The sequence below is a fragment of the Gossypium arboreum genome, chromosome 2, assembly GCF_025698485.1.
Source record: "Gossypium arboreum isolate Shixiya-1 chromosome 2, ASM2569848v2, whole genome shotgun sequence".
NCBI classification, from domain to species: Eukaryota; Viridiplantae; Streptophyta; class Magnoliopsida; order Malvales; family Malvaceae; genus Gossypium; species Gossypium arboreum.
Window position 1 is genome coordinate 61,857,569 of NC_069071.1, and position 18,814 is coordinate 61,876,382.

Below are 18,814 nucleotides of genomic sequence, written 5' to 3' on the forward strand. Positions count from 1 at the left end.
CGACGATTTGTAAAGGCTTCTCAACGATAGCCACGCCGATGATGGCTTCTCCAAAAGGGCGTTAAGTTCGAATGGACGAGAAATGCCAAAAAGTTTCGATCAATGAAAACTTATTTGATGAAGCCCCAATTCTAGTGCAACCCGAGTCCGCAAGGAGTTTGTCATCTATAGCGACGCCTCTCTACTTGGGTTAGGTTGCGTATTAATGCAAGAAGGTCGAGTTGTGGCCTATCGTCGAGGCAATTAAAGCCACATGAGAAAAATTATCCGACTCATGATCTCGAGTGGCCGCCATCGTATTCGCCTTAAAGATTTGGCGACATTACTTATTTGGTGAAAGGTGCCATGTATACTCGGATCACAAAAGTCTCAAATATTTGATGACCCAAAGAGACTTAAATCTGCGACAAAGACGTTGGCTCGAGTTGTTAAAGGATTATGAGTGATCATTGACTATCACCCGGAAAGGCGAATATGGTTGCGGATGCCTTGAGTCGTAAATCGTTATTCACTTTACTGACGATGAATGTGCACTTATCCGTCCGATCCGACGGTGTGTTAGTGGCTGAATTGAAAGCCAAACCATTATTGACACACCAAATTCGAGAAGCTCGAGAAAGTCGACGACGAGTTGGTTGCAAAATGGGCTGCGTGTGTTCGAACAAGGACTCGGAGTTTCAAATCGGCGATGACGATTGTTTGAGGTTCAAAAGTCGTCGGTGTGTCCCAAAGAATTGAACTCATTTCGATAATTCGAATGAAGCCCATTGTAGCCGAATGGCAATCCACCGAGAGTACGAAGATGTACAACGATTTGAAACGTCGGTTTTGGTGGCATGGTATGAAGCGAGACATCTCCGATTTTGTTTGAGATGTTTAATATGTCAACAAGTGAAAGCGGAACATCAAGTGCCTTGAGGATTACTTGACCGATCACGATACCCGAGTGGAAATGGGATTGAGTCACAATGGACTTTGTGTCCGGACCGCCATTGTCGACAAGTAAGAAGGATGCGATTTGGGTTGTTGTTGATAGATTGACTAAGTCGGCTCACTTTATCCCCATGCGTCACGGATTTTCATTAGATAAATTAGCTGAATTGTACGTTTCTCGATTATGAGATTACACGGTATCGATTTACATTGTGTCGGATAGAGATCCGAGGTTCACCTTGCGATTTTGGAAGAAATTGCAAGAAGCTTTGGGTACCAAGTTGCATTTCAAAGACCGCCTTTCACCCCAAACCGATGGTCAATCCGGCGGATAATTCGGATACTTGAGGATATGTTGAGATGTTGCATCCTCGAGTTCGATGGTTCATGGAATGGTACCTACCTTTGATTGAATTCGCTTACAACAATAGTTTTCAATCAAGTATTAAGATGGCACCTTACGAGGCTTTATGCGGGCGTAAATGCCGTACACCATTGTTTTGGACCGAGCTCGGTGAAAACAAAATTTTCGGAGTGGATTTGATTAAAGATCTTTGAGCAAAGTAAAAGTAATCCGTGAAAGTCCGAAAATAGCCTCCGATCGTCGAAAGTCGACGCGGTTTGAAACGAAAGGACATTGAGTATCGGTGGGAGATAAATTGTTTCTTAAGGTTTCGCCTTGGAAAAAGATACTCGATTCGGTAGTAAGGGCAAGTTGAGCCCGAGGTTCATTGGACCATATGAGATATCCGAGCGAGTCGGTCCGGTGGCATATCGTCTAATTTTGCCCCCGAACTCGAAAAGGTTCACGATGTCTTTCACGTTTCGATGCTTGACGCTATAGATCCGATCCATCGCACGTGATTAGTCCATCGAAATTGAAATTCAAGCTAATATGAGTTATGAGGAAGAACCGATTCGTATCCTATCACGAGAAGTGAAAGAGTTGTGAAACAAGCGGGTTCCGCTAGTAAAAGTGTTATGGCTCAAGCATGGGATAGAAGAAGCTACTTGGGAGACCGAGAACTCTATGAAAGAGCGATATCCAAACCTATTTACGGTAAGATTTTCGGGACGAAAATTTCTTAAGTGGGGAGAGTTGTGACAGCCCAAAATTGACCCTAGTCGGAAGGTGGTCTCGGGACCACAAAACCGAGGCATAAAAATAATTAAAATTTATTTTGATGCCTATAATATGTGTGTGCTCATGTATGACATTTTATGATGATTGATTTAGTGTTATAAGGGTGAATTCCACAAGAAAGGACTTAGTAATGAACTTTGAAAGTATGATAGGAAATGTGTGATGACTAATTAAAGCATGCATGCAAAATAATGGACTTGCATGTCAAATTCCCCTTTTATAGGTGGTGGCGGCCATGACAAGGAGGATGGGCTAAACATGTCATGAAACATGTTTTGTTGGTGCATTAGGGTGAAATAATAAACAAAGGTGTATGGGTGATAAAAAATGAAAAAAAAATGTGTGTGAGTGTGGTAATCCCCCATTGCCGTGAGTTGTAGAGAAGGAAAGAAAAAATTTTGTTCATCCTTTCTTTGAGCCAAAACTAAGGAAGAAGGAGGATTTTTGCTTCATGCTTGGTTTGGAAGAGATCTAGAAGGAGATTTGGCCAAGTTTGCATCAAGATTAAGGTATGTATGAGGTTGTGTTAGGAGTTTCATGCATGTTTTGGTTGCTAACTTGATGTGCATGTTAGCCATGGCTCAAATCTTTGTTAAGCCATGGAAATGGTATTTGGCCAAAGTTGTTATGGTGATAAAGCCATTGCATGCTAAGTGTGAAGCTTGATGATGATGCATGCAATGATGGATTGTCTACTCTTGAGCAAGATTTTGAGCCTTCTTTTGATTTATCATGATTGAAGTTGAAAAGGAGCATGATTGTCATATTCGACCATTCATGAGCATGGTTCATGCTTCTTGCATGTTAGTTAAAATTTGTATTTTGGATGGCTATGGACACCTTGAAAATTCGCCATGCTCATATTGTATATATATGTTTGCACATGATGTTTTGGCTATGAAGTAAGTGATGAATAAGTTGGTTTAAAGAAGAAGATGTTGAAGAATAATTGTGAAATTTCAAGCACAATTCGCCTAGCACACATATAAGTGCTTGATGCTATATTATAAGTTTTGAGCCACAATATGCAAAGCATTAACTAGTAAAATGCATGCTGTTTTTGTGAGGTATTAAGTGCATAATTGGCCTCAACATGTACATGAATATTCGGCCTTGGGTAGCCTATTGAAGGCCTTAGCATTTCCTTGATGCTCAAATAAATTGTATTGAATTGCTTGATGTAGTATAAAATGTGCATGACCATTGTGTATTCAAGCTAAAGAGTGGCCATATGACCATTTAAAATCCTTGTCATATTCGCCATAAGCAAGCACAATGAGGTTTTAATAAATTGAATTTGTTTGAATTAGCTCAAGAGCTAAGAGGGCCACAATTGGACAAGGGAAGGAAAAGGTGATCGAATAGCAGAAAAAGCCGTTCGACAACATCCGAGGTAAGTCCTCAAGAAGTGATCTTACTTGAATTATGTAAGATGAAACATGGATGTGTATGATTATTGATCATGTGTGTATGAGTATTTGAATTCCACCCGGCTAAGTCCCGGGCGAATATGCTAATGATTATAATTGTGTTTGAGCCTTAGTAACGAAAATGAAATATGTATGTCCAATGATTATTGATGTATGTGTGCATGAGAAATTGAATGATATCCGGCTAAGCCCGAAGACAATTATGCTGAAATTTATATCCGGGTTAAGACCGAAGGCAATTGTGCTAGTAGCTATATCCGGGCTAAGACCGAAGGCATTCGTGCAAGTTGTTAAATCGGGCTAAGACCGAAGGCATTTGTGCAAATCGTGATATCCGGGTAAAGTCCGTTGGCCTTGGTGCGGGTTACCATAACCGGCTATGTCCCGGCGATTGAGCGAGTACCGACATCCGGATAAACTCGAAGGTATGTGATTTGAAAATTATGAGCTTGCTGGAAAATTTCAGCTAATGCACTTGTGAAATTTCCCAATGATAAGGTAAGTGCGGTGTGTGCTTTGCGCGCTAGGAGTAAGAGCGTATGAATATCCGCTCCTATGATGGAGCGAGTTATCGGCCTTAATGAAGCCGTTATTTGTGTATGAACATAAGAGTTGGGATGGTAAAGTAAGTATGATTATGTGAATGCGCATTAATGAAATGATGCATTTAACTATGTGAATGTATTGCTGTAATTAGAGTTGATTATATTCCTTGAGACTTACTAAGCATAAAAATGCTTACTCATTGCTTTGGCTCTCGGTTTTCTAGATTTCGCTCGATAGCAATCGGATTCGGGATCGTTGAAGTCGAAGTCATCCACACTATCAAGCCCCATTTTGGTATAAATTCTTGGTTGAACTTGAAATGGCATGTATAGGACTACCCTTGTTTGTTAAATATGTGGTGATGTAAGTATGTACGGCCATGCGAAAATGGCTCGAAAAGGAACATGAACTTAGAATAATTGTGGTTTGTATGTATATATTTGGTGTCATGATGTGGCTATGGCTTGGAAATGGGAATGTTGGTCATATGATCAGCCATTGGCATGGTTAAAATGATCATATATGAACCTATGTATGGCAAAGACTAGTTGGTTCATGGAGACTACCAAATAGGTAAGACCTACCTTAAAACAGATGCTGCCAGCTGCAGTGACGTGAATGTGAAAATCACCAAAATTCGTAGAAATGGAATTAAATAGTGAATAAGCTATGTAAATGAACCTTGATGAGTCTATTTTCATATGGGAGAAACGAAATGGTCATAGGAGTTACATGTTAAGAGATATTAATGCTATTGTGAGACAGGGCCAGAACGGTTTCTGGGTTCCCTGTCGCAACTTTAAAATTTACTATAAATTATACAGAAAGAATTAGGCGACATACCTTATATGTACAGATTCCATTTTGAGTCTAGTTTCATTAGAAACAAACGACACCAACATTAAAGCCCTGTACAGAGATATTCAAGTTATACCGCGCGAAGGTCAGAGCAGTCGATCCCTGTAACATGGGTGACTTTAACTAATAAACTGTACCAATTGGCCCATCCAAAATTCTAGAAATAAATCCATGGATGGATATATGAGTCAAAATTCAGGAAAATTTACGAAACCAGTTTTCGAGTTTTGAAACTCGAGATATGATTTTTAAGGCGACGGTGATGCAGTCTTCCAGCCTGACTGGAAATGTCAAATTGGTGGGCAAACCATGTGAACTTGGCTTGTTAACCCCTCGTGTCCGACACCGGCAATGGTCTCAGGTTCGGGGTGTTACACCTAGAACCGACTAAACCATAGCTCTGATACCAATAAAATTGTAACACCCCTAACTCGTGACCGTCGCCGGTGTCGGACACGAGGGGTTAACGGCCAAATCCTCTCAAGGTACCAACCAATTTGACATTACCAGTCAGGCTGGAAAACTGCGTCACCGTCGCCTTAAAAATCATATCTCGAGTTTCAAAACTCGGAAACTGGTTTCGTAAATTTTACCTGAATTTATACTCACATGCCCATCCATGGATTTATTTCTAGAATTTTTGGTGGGGCCAATTGGTACAGTTTATTAGTTAAAGTCACCCATGTTACAGGGATTGACTGCTCTGACCTTCAAGCTACAACTTGAATATCTCTGTACAGGGCTTTAATACTGGTTCCGTTTGTTTCTAATGAAACTAGACTAAAAATTGAATCTGTACATATAAGGCATGACTCCTAATTATTTCTCGATAATTTATGGTAAATTTTCTAAGTCGCAACAGGGGACCCAGAAACCGTTCTGGCCCTGTCTCACGAGAACTTTAATATTTCTCAGTATACTGCTCATATGGTCGTTTCGTTTCGTCCATATAAAAATAGATTCATCAAGGTTCAATTTCATAATTTACTCACTATTTAATTCTACTTCTACTATTTTTAGTGATTTTTCAATCTCATCTCACTGCTGCTATCCGCAACAGTTACTGCAGTAGACTATGCCAATTTCATGAATCTTTCCTTGGCCTTAATCATCCATCATACATGACACAAATTATGGCCACCTTATCAAAATTAGAGTTTCTAAGACTCGTGGCTATAGGTTCTAGCATCCCACTCGACGACCACATAGGCCATTTTCACATGGCTTAAAGTTTACAACCCACAGTTCGACAAAATATAATAGCCTATACATGCCAAATGTTCTTCAACAACGAAAACAATACCACAAGATTTCAGCCGGTGTGATGACTTCAACGACGGTCCCGATCACGCAAAACAATACGAGTCCGAGAGACCTAAAATGGGTGACAAGAAAACACCGAGTGAGTTTACAACTCAGTAAGTCATAAGCATTCATCAATCCACTGATAAAGTTACTACAACATGTACAACAAACGAGGCTAGGTACTCATCCACATCGAATCTATACCATAATACCTCGGACCTTTCGGTCCAATCTCGTACCAAGTCATACATCCACATTTCATATTCTACACAACAAGATAATCGAAAGCATTTTACACATTAACTCATTTTCCACCACAACCATACAATTTCAATCATCACATAGATTTAAGGCTTACCAAATTCAACCCCAAGCATGAACGTATTCTCTATTCGTCATGAGCTCGAGGTACTTACCCGATCCGCTGTCCATACTCAACTCGATGGAGACACACCCTCCATATAATTGTTCGATCGGAGATATATATATATATATATATATAGAGTACGCACACACAGTGCTTATTACTCGATTTCGCACACTTAGTGCCATGCAATTTAAGCCCGCACACATAGTGCCATACCCTTCGAGCTCGCACACCCAGTGCCGTATATTTCCAGCATGCACACTTAGTGCCATATATTTCCAGCATGCACACTTAGTGCCAATCTCGTCACCGTACACACATATTGCCCACACACTTAGTGCCGAAGGCAAACTTTCTACACATTTCACTATTTCTTTTACATTCAACAATTGTCATCACTCCATACACATACAATTTCATTTATATATATATATATAGCATCTCATTAAATACAATTGCATAGATTTTACAATCATTTAAGCAATATCAAACATATGTGCTTAATGACTTACCTTGTGTTAGGTAAAACGGTTCCAACTCGGCTACTCGACGTTCTTCCCTTTGCTTTTGCTTGATTCGCCTCTAACTCCTTGAGCTAAATCAATAAATTAACTAGTTTAACCATCTTGCCAAATATTAATATCAAAATACTAATGATTTCATAGCATAGGAGGCACATGGCAAATTTATATCTTTCTACCTTATGATCTTAAGCTATTCGACTTATAGCCAATTATCTAAGTCAAGATAAAATCATCGATTTGCCTAACTATAGCCGAATGTGCAACATCAATCTATCATTTCCACTTCATTTAACACTTAACATTTACCACATATCAATTAACCAAACTCTTCATCTAATCATGCTCTCATATTCGGTCATCCATAGCTATACTAACCATATAGCAAATTGATTCTAAGTCTAACACAAGTACCACATTTTTAACACCATGGTCAAGACTTCATGTCTCATCCACAACATCAAAACACCAACCGAATCCTTCCTATCACCGAGACTAAAATTCACACCTTGGGCTTCCTACATTCTTTTCATAACATTCATAGTTCATTCGGCCATTCATCACTCAACCAACAAAATTTTCTAGCAAACTCTTATGACCAAGCACACATATACTTACATTTCAAACTCAAAAACCCAAAATCACATATTAACTAAGTCATCCTAAACAATGCCGAATCCTTAAGTGATTAAACATCAATCTCTTTTTTTTTTTTTTAGAAAGACCAATTTCTTTCCTCAAGACATTCATCATCAAGGTTTTGACATGGCTAAGTAGGAAACTTAGTAGCTAGCTTAAAGTATGCTAACCTTTCAAGAACCAACATGAACTCACTTACCTTAATTCAAGCTCGAGGGTGACCAAACCTTCTCTTCCTTTCTCCTTCAATTTGGCCAAGCATGAACCAAGGATGAACAGTTTCTTTTTTTTTTTTTCAACTCACGGCAACAAAGGGGGGGGCATGCATGAGACCATTTCTCTTTGTTCATCATTTCCCCTTTTTTCCATTTCTTTAATGCTAGCTTTTTTTTTAATAGTTTCCTACATACACTATTAACATAACATGTTGGAGACATGTTTTCCACCCATAGCATGGCCGGCCACTACTAATTGGGGGGAATTGACATGCAAGTCCCCCCTTTTTCTTACATGCATTAATAGGCCACTTTAACATTAGCCTATCATATTTCACCATGTCTCATATTGATCCCTATTTAATAATTTCTCACACAATTGGTAAAATTAGAGAATGAAACTTTCACATATACATGTTCACATATTCTAGACAATAAATATTACGTTCGAACATGTCGGTGACTCGGTTTAGCGGTCCCGAAACCACTTCCCGACTATGGTCAATTTTGGGATGTCATAAATCCTATGCAGATTTGCAATGAAAAGATATCGAGTTTCAGGTTGAAGATAAAGTATTCTTGAAGGTGTCTCCATGGAAAAAGGTTCTCAAATTTGGTCAAAAGGTTAAATAGAATCCTTGCTTCATAGGACCATATGAAATTACCGAAAGAGTAAGGTTTGTTGCCTATCGATTGGCTTTACCCTCAGAGATGGAAAAGATTCATGACGTGTTTCATGTGTCCATGTTACATCGATATAGATCGGATCTTTTGCATGCGATCACGCCAACATAGATTGATATTCAGCCTGATTTGACTTATGGCGAAGAACCGGTTAAGATTTTGGCTCGGGAGGTTAAGCAATTGAGAAATAAAAGTATAGCACTTGTGAAAGTTTTGTGGCATAGACATGGAGTCAAGGATTCCACATGGGAACCTGAGGGATCATGAGAGACCAATTCCCAAACTTATTCACCGGTAAGATTTTCGGGGACGAAAATCCCTAAGGGGGGAGAATAGTAATAGCTCGATTTTGGGATTAGTCGGAACAGTGGTTTCAGGACCACAAATTTGAGGTTGAGAAATTATTTTTATTATTATTTTGGTGTCATAGCATGATTATTTGAGTGTATGAAAATTTTGGAGAAGTAATTTTAGCGTTTGTGAGCTTAATTGTGAAAAAGGACTAAATCCCATAAAGTGAAAAAGTCATGTTTTAATAGCCAAATGTGAGAAATTGCTAGAGAACCTATATTGGGGGTTTTTAAAGTGAAATTAGGCCATTAGATAAGTGATGGCCGGCCAAGAGACAAGGAAAATTTAAATGGTCAAATGTTAGGTGGGTTTTAGTGGCTTAATTGACAAAATATAAATAAAATAAAGAAAGGATGATATCACTTCATCATTTTCTTCTTCTTCACCGATTTTTCAACATCAAAAAGGGGGTTTAGAGAGCTCAAAATATCAGCCATTTCTATCTCTTGCAAGTAAGTCATTTTGAAGGTTATTCTTGATGATTTTTGTATTTTTGTACCTCTTGTAACATGAACTTTCTAAAAAGGTTATTCTTGATGATTTTTGTATTTTTGCAAATTGTATGAAGGTTTAGGCTTTTGCCATGAAAGCATGTATGTTGTTAGCTGAATTTCAAGAAAGAAAATGAATCTTGGTTGTTAAAAAAACAACTTTTGTGAAGAGGGTTTCATGGAAACCCTAGCTAAGGACCATTTTGCATAAGTTATAAATTATGTGGTGAATGTGTGAATTAACGAGAATTATGGGCTGCTTCTAGTATAAAAAAGAATTCGGTTAGGCTTAATACTTAAAGAAATTCGATAAAAATTGAATTTACAAGCCTAGGGTTAAAATCGTAATTTTTGCAAAGTTTGAAGGCAAAACGGTCATTGTACCAAAGTATGAGTCTTGAGTTGAGTTGAATGATTTGAGTAATAAATAAGCTAAATTTTGACATTTTAGATCAAGAGAAACGTGACTCGGGTCTTGATCGGGGAAAGAACAAAGTTTACAAGGATTAAGCTCATTCCCATCATTTTATACTGAGGTAAGTACATATGTAAATAATGTGTCATTGTAGCTTACTTTTAAATGTATTGACAATATATATTTAAATGTTTTATTGTTATCATGTATCATAATCTTATTTTTTTACCATGAAAGTATGAATAATGTGATATAAGAGTAACCTACATTATAAGCAAGTGCGAGGATATCGGGTTAAATTTGAATCCTATTGAACCTCAAGAATAGTATAGGATACACAAAGTAGGTTATGAGAAACTATGTGGTCTGGACTCATGAGTTGTGTCTGAGTTCATGAGATGAATGTTATATGTAATGTGGGTCCTGGTAATGGCTTCGTGACTAAACCTGTGAGTAACTCGTTGAGCGAGCATTTCATGTTAACGTTATATGGGTCCGGGTGCTGACTTTGTGTACAGACCCGTGAGTAGCTCAATGAGCAGGCATTACATGATAGTGCTATGGAGTTCGGGTACTGACTTGGTAAAAAGGCCCATGACTAGCTCAAAATGTGAACATTTCATAGCATGAGGTAGCTCTGCGTACTTATATGGCACTTAGGTGCAAACTTCCTGTGTATCCATTAGTATTCCGAGTGTTCAATGGGCAACTCAAAAAGTGAGTTGGTGATAATTCCAACGAGGTATGTCATTAAAGAGAATGAACTTGAGTTATTTTATGGGTGATTACAGGTATGTGTACTAAACTTATGAGTAAGGCTTTATTATGTGACGAGGTGTAGCAAGTAGTGCAAGTAAGAGTGGCAAAGAGGCTTAGTAGATAGCCTTTTTTTATCCACACGGGTATGTGTCTAGACCGTGTTTGACACATGGTCTGGTCCCTGGGCGTGGAGTCCGGCCGTGTGTCCATTGCACTTCAATTTTATAAGTCAATATGCGTGGTAATAAACACACGGGCAGAGACACGGCCGTGTGTCTCAGTTGTCTGAAGGGCACAACCTAGGACACGGGTGTGTGCCTTGGCCATGTGACCTTTAAGAGTTGATGACGTCTGAAATAGAAAGTCAAGGTTTTTACACAAAGGCTCAAACACGGGCGCGTCATGGCCGTGTGAGGGACACGGGGGTGTCATGGCCGTGTGAGGGACACGAGCATGTGCCCGGCTGTGTGAAAACCCTTTAGTCCGAATTTGGAATTAATTTCACTCGGTTATGGAACACAGACGTGTTCCCTCATTCTTAGGCCATGTGATTTACATGGGCCTTCAACACGAGCATGTCAAAATGGCCACACAGGTGTGTTGCCCTTCCACACGGGCGTGTGACCCTAGTTCATGATGAAAATTTTCTAAATCCTCAAACATTTCCAAAGTATTCAATTTAGTCTCGAACCATCTTAACGTATGATTTGGGCCTCGTAAACCCGTTTATGGGACGTTGTACTTGAGAACGAACTATTTTAAATAGAACAAAATTTTCTTTATAGCCCGATTTTGGCTGAGTGCTTATGTTTAAGTCTAGTAATACGTCGTATCCTATCCCAGTGTCAGACATGGGTAAGAGGTGTTACAGTAAGACCTGTCTGGGATATGGCATCACTCCAATAAATGAGAGCTAGTGTAAGACCTGTCTGGGACACGACTTCAGCCTCGATATATGAAAGTCAGTGTAAGTCCTGTCTGGGACATGGCATCGACTTTGATGTGCTAGCCAGTGTAAGACCATGTCTCGGACATGGCATCGACACCTTATCCCATGTTTGGGGCTATTGAATATCCTGTAGTATTCCAAATGGTTCAACGGGAGATTTATGGTTTATATCAAAATGAGAGAATTTATGACCATGTGGTCTGTGGTATAGGTATCTAAATGAGAATTACGACGTACGAGCGTCATTTACGTTGTATGTTTAGTAAAAGAGGAAAGTGAGTAAGTTATGCATACGACTACTTGTGTATTTTACACGAATTATGAAATGTGAATTCAAATCAATGTTGTATGATTGGTGAGAAACAATATGAGCAAGTAGTGTTTATGAATCCTTACTTTTATTTGCAAATCGAGATATGTTGGGAGTATGATCACTTATGGTTGCCTATAGTTACTTATTATTCGCATGCGACTTACTAAGCTTTATGCCTACCTCTTTTCCTTTCCATTTTCTTTTAGTGCCGCCAAAGTAGCTCATGGATCCTCACCTTACATTGGAGAAGCCAATCACACTATCCCTAAAGCATATGGTATAGCTAGTTTTATTATTTTGATTATGGCATGTATAGGAACTAGTCTTTTGTAATGGTCACATTGTTTTGGGCCAAACGAGTGCCTTGTCATAGCTGATACTGGTTATTGATAAGTGCAAATGATGATGATTTCATAGATGAGTAAATCGCATGACTAATCAAGTTCTTGTTAGATTGTTAAAGTGTAATGTAGTTGTATTAGATATCTGGTTGTGGCTAAATTGACTCTGTGTTTCCGTGTGAATTGGCGGTATGTATTGCTTTGTAGGTAGGTGTAAGTAAGGGTGGAAAAAAGGCTTGGTAGATAGCCTACTTTTGTCCACACGGCTAGACACACGGGCATGTGCCTAGGCCGTGTGTGACACACGGACAGCCCCATGGGCATGTTGTTTGACCGTGTGTCCCCTACACCTTAAATTTGCAAGTCAGTATGCATGATAGTAAACACACGGGTAGAGACACGGCCATGTGTCTCAGCCGTGTAGATGACACGGCCTTCGGCCACAGACGTGTACTTTGGCCATGTGCCTCAAATTGGTTGTTGATGTCAGAAATAGAATGTCAAGGTTTTTACACACGGGCTGCAACACGGGTGTGTTATGGCTGTTGATCGCGTGATTTGTAACAAGTAATAAATATTTATAATGAAGATCAAACCTAGACTAACTAATATCACGACGAAAAGGCAAGCGCACCTATCGAACAATAGTATAGTAATGGCAAGATCAGGATATCGTACCCAAGGAACCAAAAGTACTAGGAATAACTATCTTTTTATTATCTAGCCTAAGAATAAAAGGGTTTGTTTATTAAACTAATTATTTAAATTAATTAACGGATTTAATTAAAGCAGAGAGAAAATTTGGAAAAAGACTTGAAGAAAAGAAATTGATAAAGATGACACCCAATGAGGAATCACCTAGATTTCACTTGTTATCTGACTCTGAACCAGACGATTTATTCACTTGACTTATTCCGTAGAGATCCCTAAGTTAAGTTATTATCCCTATTCAAGACTAATAACGTCTAATCCCTAGATTGAATAACCGAGACTTTTGTTTGATTACCACTCTAGGGTTGCATTAACTCGATCTATGGATCCCCTTATTAGGTTTCACCCTAATCTAGAAAAATCTCGTAACCCTATTTCTAGGCGTTCGATCAACTCTGCTTAATTATGCCAAATCTACTCTTAGGCAGGGTCTATTCCTCCTCTGCAAAGCATATCAAATCATGAATTAATACCCGAAATATTAACTCAAGCATTAAGAACACATAATTAAGAACAAATCAAGTATTTATCATACAATTCAGATAATAATAACAAGATCCATCATAGGTTTTATCCCCTTTAGGTATCTAAGGGGTTTAGTTCATAATAAAATAAGAGTACATCTCAAAAGCATGAAAATAACAAAACATAAAGAAAACTCTAAAACCCCTGAAGGAATTCTGAGAGAGATCTTCACTTTTGGAGTAGCTCCGGCTTTTGAGATGGATCGTCTGGCTTCCTTCAAGTAATTCCCAGCGTGTGGTACTGTATTCCAGAAAAGTTCTGGAAAGAGCGACCTCCTTCTAGGTCACACCTAGGGTGTTTATATAGGCTTTCAATTGGCTTTCTTCCTTCCTAAATACCTTTTTCCGTATAAAATACAACTCTTTGAAAAAGGGACACGCCCGTGTGCCACGACCGTGTGACGTGATTGTCATGCCATGTTCGATCCGTTGAATTGCACACGGCCGTGTGGCCTCAATGGCTAGGCCGTGTGAATCGTTAAAACATTTGTCGACACCCCCGAAGGCCATGGGCATGTTAGATGCCCATGTGGCAAGGCTTAGGCCGTGTCATCTTCTCGATTTGGTCCATTTTTGTCTCTTTTTAGCTTGTTTTTGGCTCCTTTTGACTCTTAGTGCTCTCCTGAGTACAAAACATGAAATAATAGGATTAAGAGCACCAAAATCCACAAATCTAGTAATAAACATCCATAAATATGCTAAGTATTTGGGGTATAGATATGTATAATTTGTCGTTTATCAAATACCCCCACACTTAAACATTTGTTTGTCCTCAAGCAAAATTCTCATTTACTGCTAGAATTCATTCCTCTCAATCACATAATCATTACTGATAATGTTACAAGTTATTCCACAGAAAATCATACAGTGAGAATTCAACTATAGGGGAATTAAAAGCCTCAAACAATCTAAATCGAATACTTTGACAACAAAATTATAGGTAATCTCCTTCCTTCAAGTAATTAACTTTAGTCCTAAATATACAAGAGATGACATCCTCACTAAAGATTCACTCAAATCACTCAAAGTGTTTAAGGTTTAAGATTAGGCACTCGATTGTCTAACATGAAAAGTTATTACCATAGTCTTGCATGAAAATCAAATCTCCACCACTTGTAAATGATATGATACACTAATCAAAAGGTCTTTGTATGGTTGTAACGGGGTTTAGGTTACAGGTATGGATACAAGCTGAAGAGACAAAGGTTAGAATCGAGATAATTTCATTATATTACCCCACTATCAAAAACTTAATTACTGAACCATAAACAAATATCTAGAACTAGTTTACATGAGTTCTTGACAACTTTAGCTTGCTAAGAGTTACAATATAATACTGAGTTTTTTTTAAGAACAAATCAAGTCGATATAATATAGAAATCATACTTCATGATTCAGGAACAAAAAATGGTGAACATAGCGAGGTAACAATATTAAATTCAATCTCGATAAAAAGGGTCAAATCCAATAGGAGGATTTCAACAATAATGGGTTAATGGGTTAATGATGAGGGTTAATCAATGAAAAAGGGTTAGTAGGCTCAAAGGGTTTCACTAAGGGTTTAAATATTTGGGAAGGTTTTTTATGAAGTAAATGGGTTAAATTCTAAGTGCCTTTATCATCTCAGTATATCAAATCATATGTGTGATCTCAATATGTATAATTGAAGCAAGTTCTAGAATAACAGTTCAATGTTGACACACTCAAACCACAAAAGAAGTGAGCAAGAAAGAAAGCTATATGCTCAAAAGGCTCAAAATCTCACCAAAAATTTGGGTTTCTGATGTCATTCCTGTATACTTAAGATTTCAAGATAATACCTCAATTTAGGAAAATAATTTAAAAAATTTTTAATTCTCAAAATATCAACTTATCATGCTCGATTCTCTAATGTCCTATAATCAGATAATCACGCATAATTTCCATGGTCTAATTCATGACATACCAATAATAATTATAGATCAATCAGAATTTATTCGATCAAGATTATGAGAAAATCACTTAAGCACAAGACCAACTTCAGTGATTTGAGAATAATGCAAAAAGTTAGGTTTCATGTTCACCCCCCACACTTAATATGTACATTGCCCTCAATGTACAAAGATATATTATTCAAAATAAAGAAAATCATAAGAGGAAAGGAGGTGAAACTCCCTGTTATATGGATGTGGAGCTTGATTCTGAGGATAGAGTGTTCGAGGAAAGTGGTGGCTGCTATTGTTCTTGGCTAGATGAAGAAATTAGGTCGTTGAACATGGCACTCGTGAGGTACTGTTTCCCTTTTGTTTCCTCATTCCGTAAAATATTCCTAGCAGCTTTTCTTAGAAGTCTGTAGAATCATGAAGAGTGATTAAGAGTTGGTGTGGAAGAGAGCGTAGTGGAATTACTTCTTAGAAATACCAGAAAATGGAAAAAGTAAAATTTACTAATATAGATATATCTTTCAAAATAAAATAATAAAATTGAAATGAAAATAAAAATCAAAAGAAAAATAAAAATAAAACTAAATAAAAAAATAGGAGGATTCAATGATCCTTGTCGGTGGGGCCCTCAGGTGGTGGTGCTGGAGTGGCGATGTAGAAGTGCCGGCACAGCTGCTGCATCATGGCCTACATATCGTTCATCTGTCGGTCACGTCGCCGATCTCGCTCGTGAATCATCTCGAACTGCGTAGTGCAATACTGCTCGAAGTGGGCGAGTCAATCAGAAAGATGTGCCAATGAAGTAGCTGCATGAACTAGTCGTTCCCTAGGTGGTGAGGTAGAAGGCTCCTCATGTTGTGGGGGAACATCATCAGGGATGTCCTCAAGATCCTCCTCGTCGATGGCATGCGAGAGACGGTACTGAGGAGGATCGGTCCCACATCGGTGCTCTATCATCCTCATGTGTAACATAGTCGTGATGCCCTATGGGGTCATCTGACCTATCAGGGTAATTGCTGATGACTGGGCCGCAGTGTTGAGGAGGCCGAAGTGTCTAACAAGGCATGTCACGTAGGGGCCGACGGAGATCACTCCCTTCTTATGCCGCTCGGTCTGATGGCGTATGGCGAAAGCAATGAAGTATGCTAAGTCGGTTACGTATGCATTTGCCATCCACCATAAATAGTAGGTGTCATGGGTGTTGACGACGTCGGTCCTCTCTCTCCTCCTGGTCAAGGTGTGTGCCAATATGGCATGGAGATATCGTAGGGAAGGGGGAAGAGCTGAGGCCTTCGAGCGGCTGCGGTTGTAGGTGGAAGAGTGTAGTGCCAAAGCCTTCTAGCACAAGGAGGGGGAGATGTGGATATTGCGTGGTAGTGCATCCATGTCCTCCTCCTCCATAAACTCATCAGTGTAAAGCCCAGAACAACTCTAAACTCTGGGACACTCATCGAAAGAACTAGACCACCTAATCGGAAGTGAATGGTGCCTGGGTCGTCATTGTTCGTCATCACCACCTGTAAATGAAAAGTAGAGCATAATTCTAAAGTTAGCTCTAAATAAGTGCACTCGGTAATAGCGAAGAACCATTCCCATAGGTCTGTGTACAAGAGGGCACAGATGGCATCAGCGAGCTGGACTTGCTTTATGGTAGCCCAGTCGATGCAGCGACCTGTGGTGATGGGTCGTGTGCGTAGTATTTGAAATAGCTCCTCATGTGAAGCTTGTGGAAAGTCAAGGAACAGGTGCCGAACTTCAGCTGTAGCACGCACCGAGGAAGAACCCGGTCCCCTACGTCTCTTTGAGGATGAGACCGCGGCCTTCTTTCCTCTTATTGACGACATAATGTACCTAAAAATATATGAGCAGTGATAGAATCCACGATACATCAGTAGTTAAGTTGAGAAAGTAAAACTAGTATATTCTATTTAGTGGCTTAAATAATTCTAATATAGAAAAATTTAAAGCAAATTCCTAACTTGTCTAAAGAAAAATAGTATAATATCTATGTAAAGCATGTAGAATACTAATGTAGCAATACAAATTGGAAAAATAAAGTTGAGAAAGTGAACTAAAGGCTGTTGTATGGCGGTGCACGGGCGTGTTGATGTCGAGCACGGGCGTGTGACGCGAGGGTATAGTTGTGTGGAGGAAAAATGGAGGGTATAGAGAGGGGACAGTGGGGATTAATGCAAGGGGAATGGATTTCAGGGTGGTTTGAGGGTTGGGGAAGTGAGAATCGTTGGAATGGTGGCCGGAATAAGGATTAGGGAGTGGGGAGGAGTTTTCGGCTAGGGTTTTGAAAGGGGGAAGAAGATGAACAGTGGTTTGTTTATATAGGGGAGGGTCACACGGCCTAGGGCCACGCCCATGTGCCTTGAGTGTGAGCCCATGTTTTTCAAATTTTTCAATTGAGGTCGTGCCCGGCTACTGTCCCACGCCCGTGTGTCTTGAGCGTGTGTGGTACATGGCCATGTCGCACGGCTGTGCCTAGCTTTATTGGCTTCTCCAACACCCGTGTATTATGGTAGCACGCCTGTGTATTGTTGTACACGGCTGAATGGCATGGGCGTGTCGCACGCCCGTGTCGAAGAAACAAAATTGAGCCTTGTCCCTAGCACGCCCATGGGTTTTCATTCCCACGCCTGTGTCTTCCTATCAACTTCAACCACGGCCATGTCGCACGGCTGTGGGGATTTATTGCACCCCTTGTTTTGGGAAAATCATGTCGTACTTCAACATAGCCATATCGCACGACCGTGTCTCTTCCCCTGTTTGGCCATAGCTTTAAGCACGCCCGTGTGTCTGGCCTTGTGTGCTAAAAAACTTTGCAATTCAAAGACTAAGTTAAAGATTCGAAGTGTTAGAAATTAAAAATAAAGAAATCAAAATATGTTAGTACTCGGGTTGCCTCCCGAGAAGCGCTTATTTATAGTCTAAGCTCGACTTAGCTCTCTGTTGATTGATCATGGTGGTTCGAGGAGTTCATACTCCTCATTCCTATTGTCAATTTTAAAATAAGGTTTTAAACGGGTGTTGTTTACCTTAAAAGTGCCGAACTTGGGATGACTCACCTCTACCGTACCGAATGGAAAAATACTAAGTATCGTAAGAGGGATTTCCTCATTTGGTGTGGTAGTGACAATGTGAGGATCAACGGCATCTAGTAAGACTGTATCACCGACCTGAAGTTGATTAGGAGAGGTATCGGGCTTGTGTTTGCGTAGTTTCGAGTTATCATGTGTTCTCAGTTTGTGTTCTCTCCATTCGTCTAGCTCCTCTATCCATAGTCTTCGTTCTTCATGGACATCTTTGTTCTCTTCATGATAGTAGCAGACTGTCTCTGTTGTCTTGGTTTGAGGAAGTTCCTACAAGGACATTGAATATTAGTTTTAT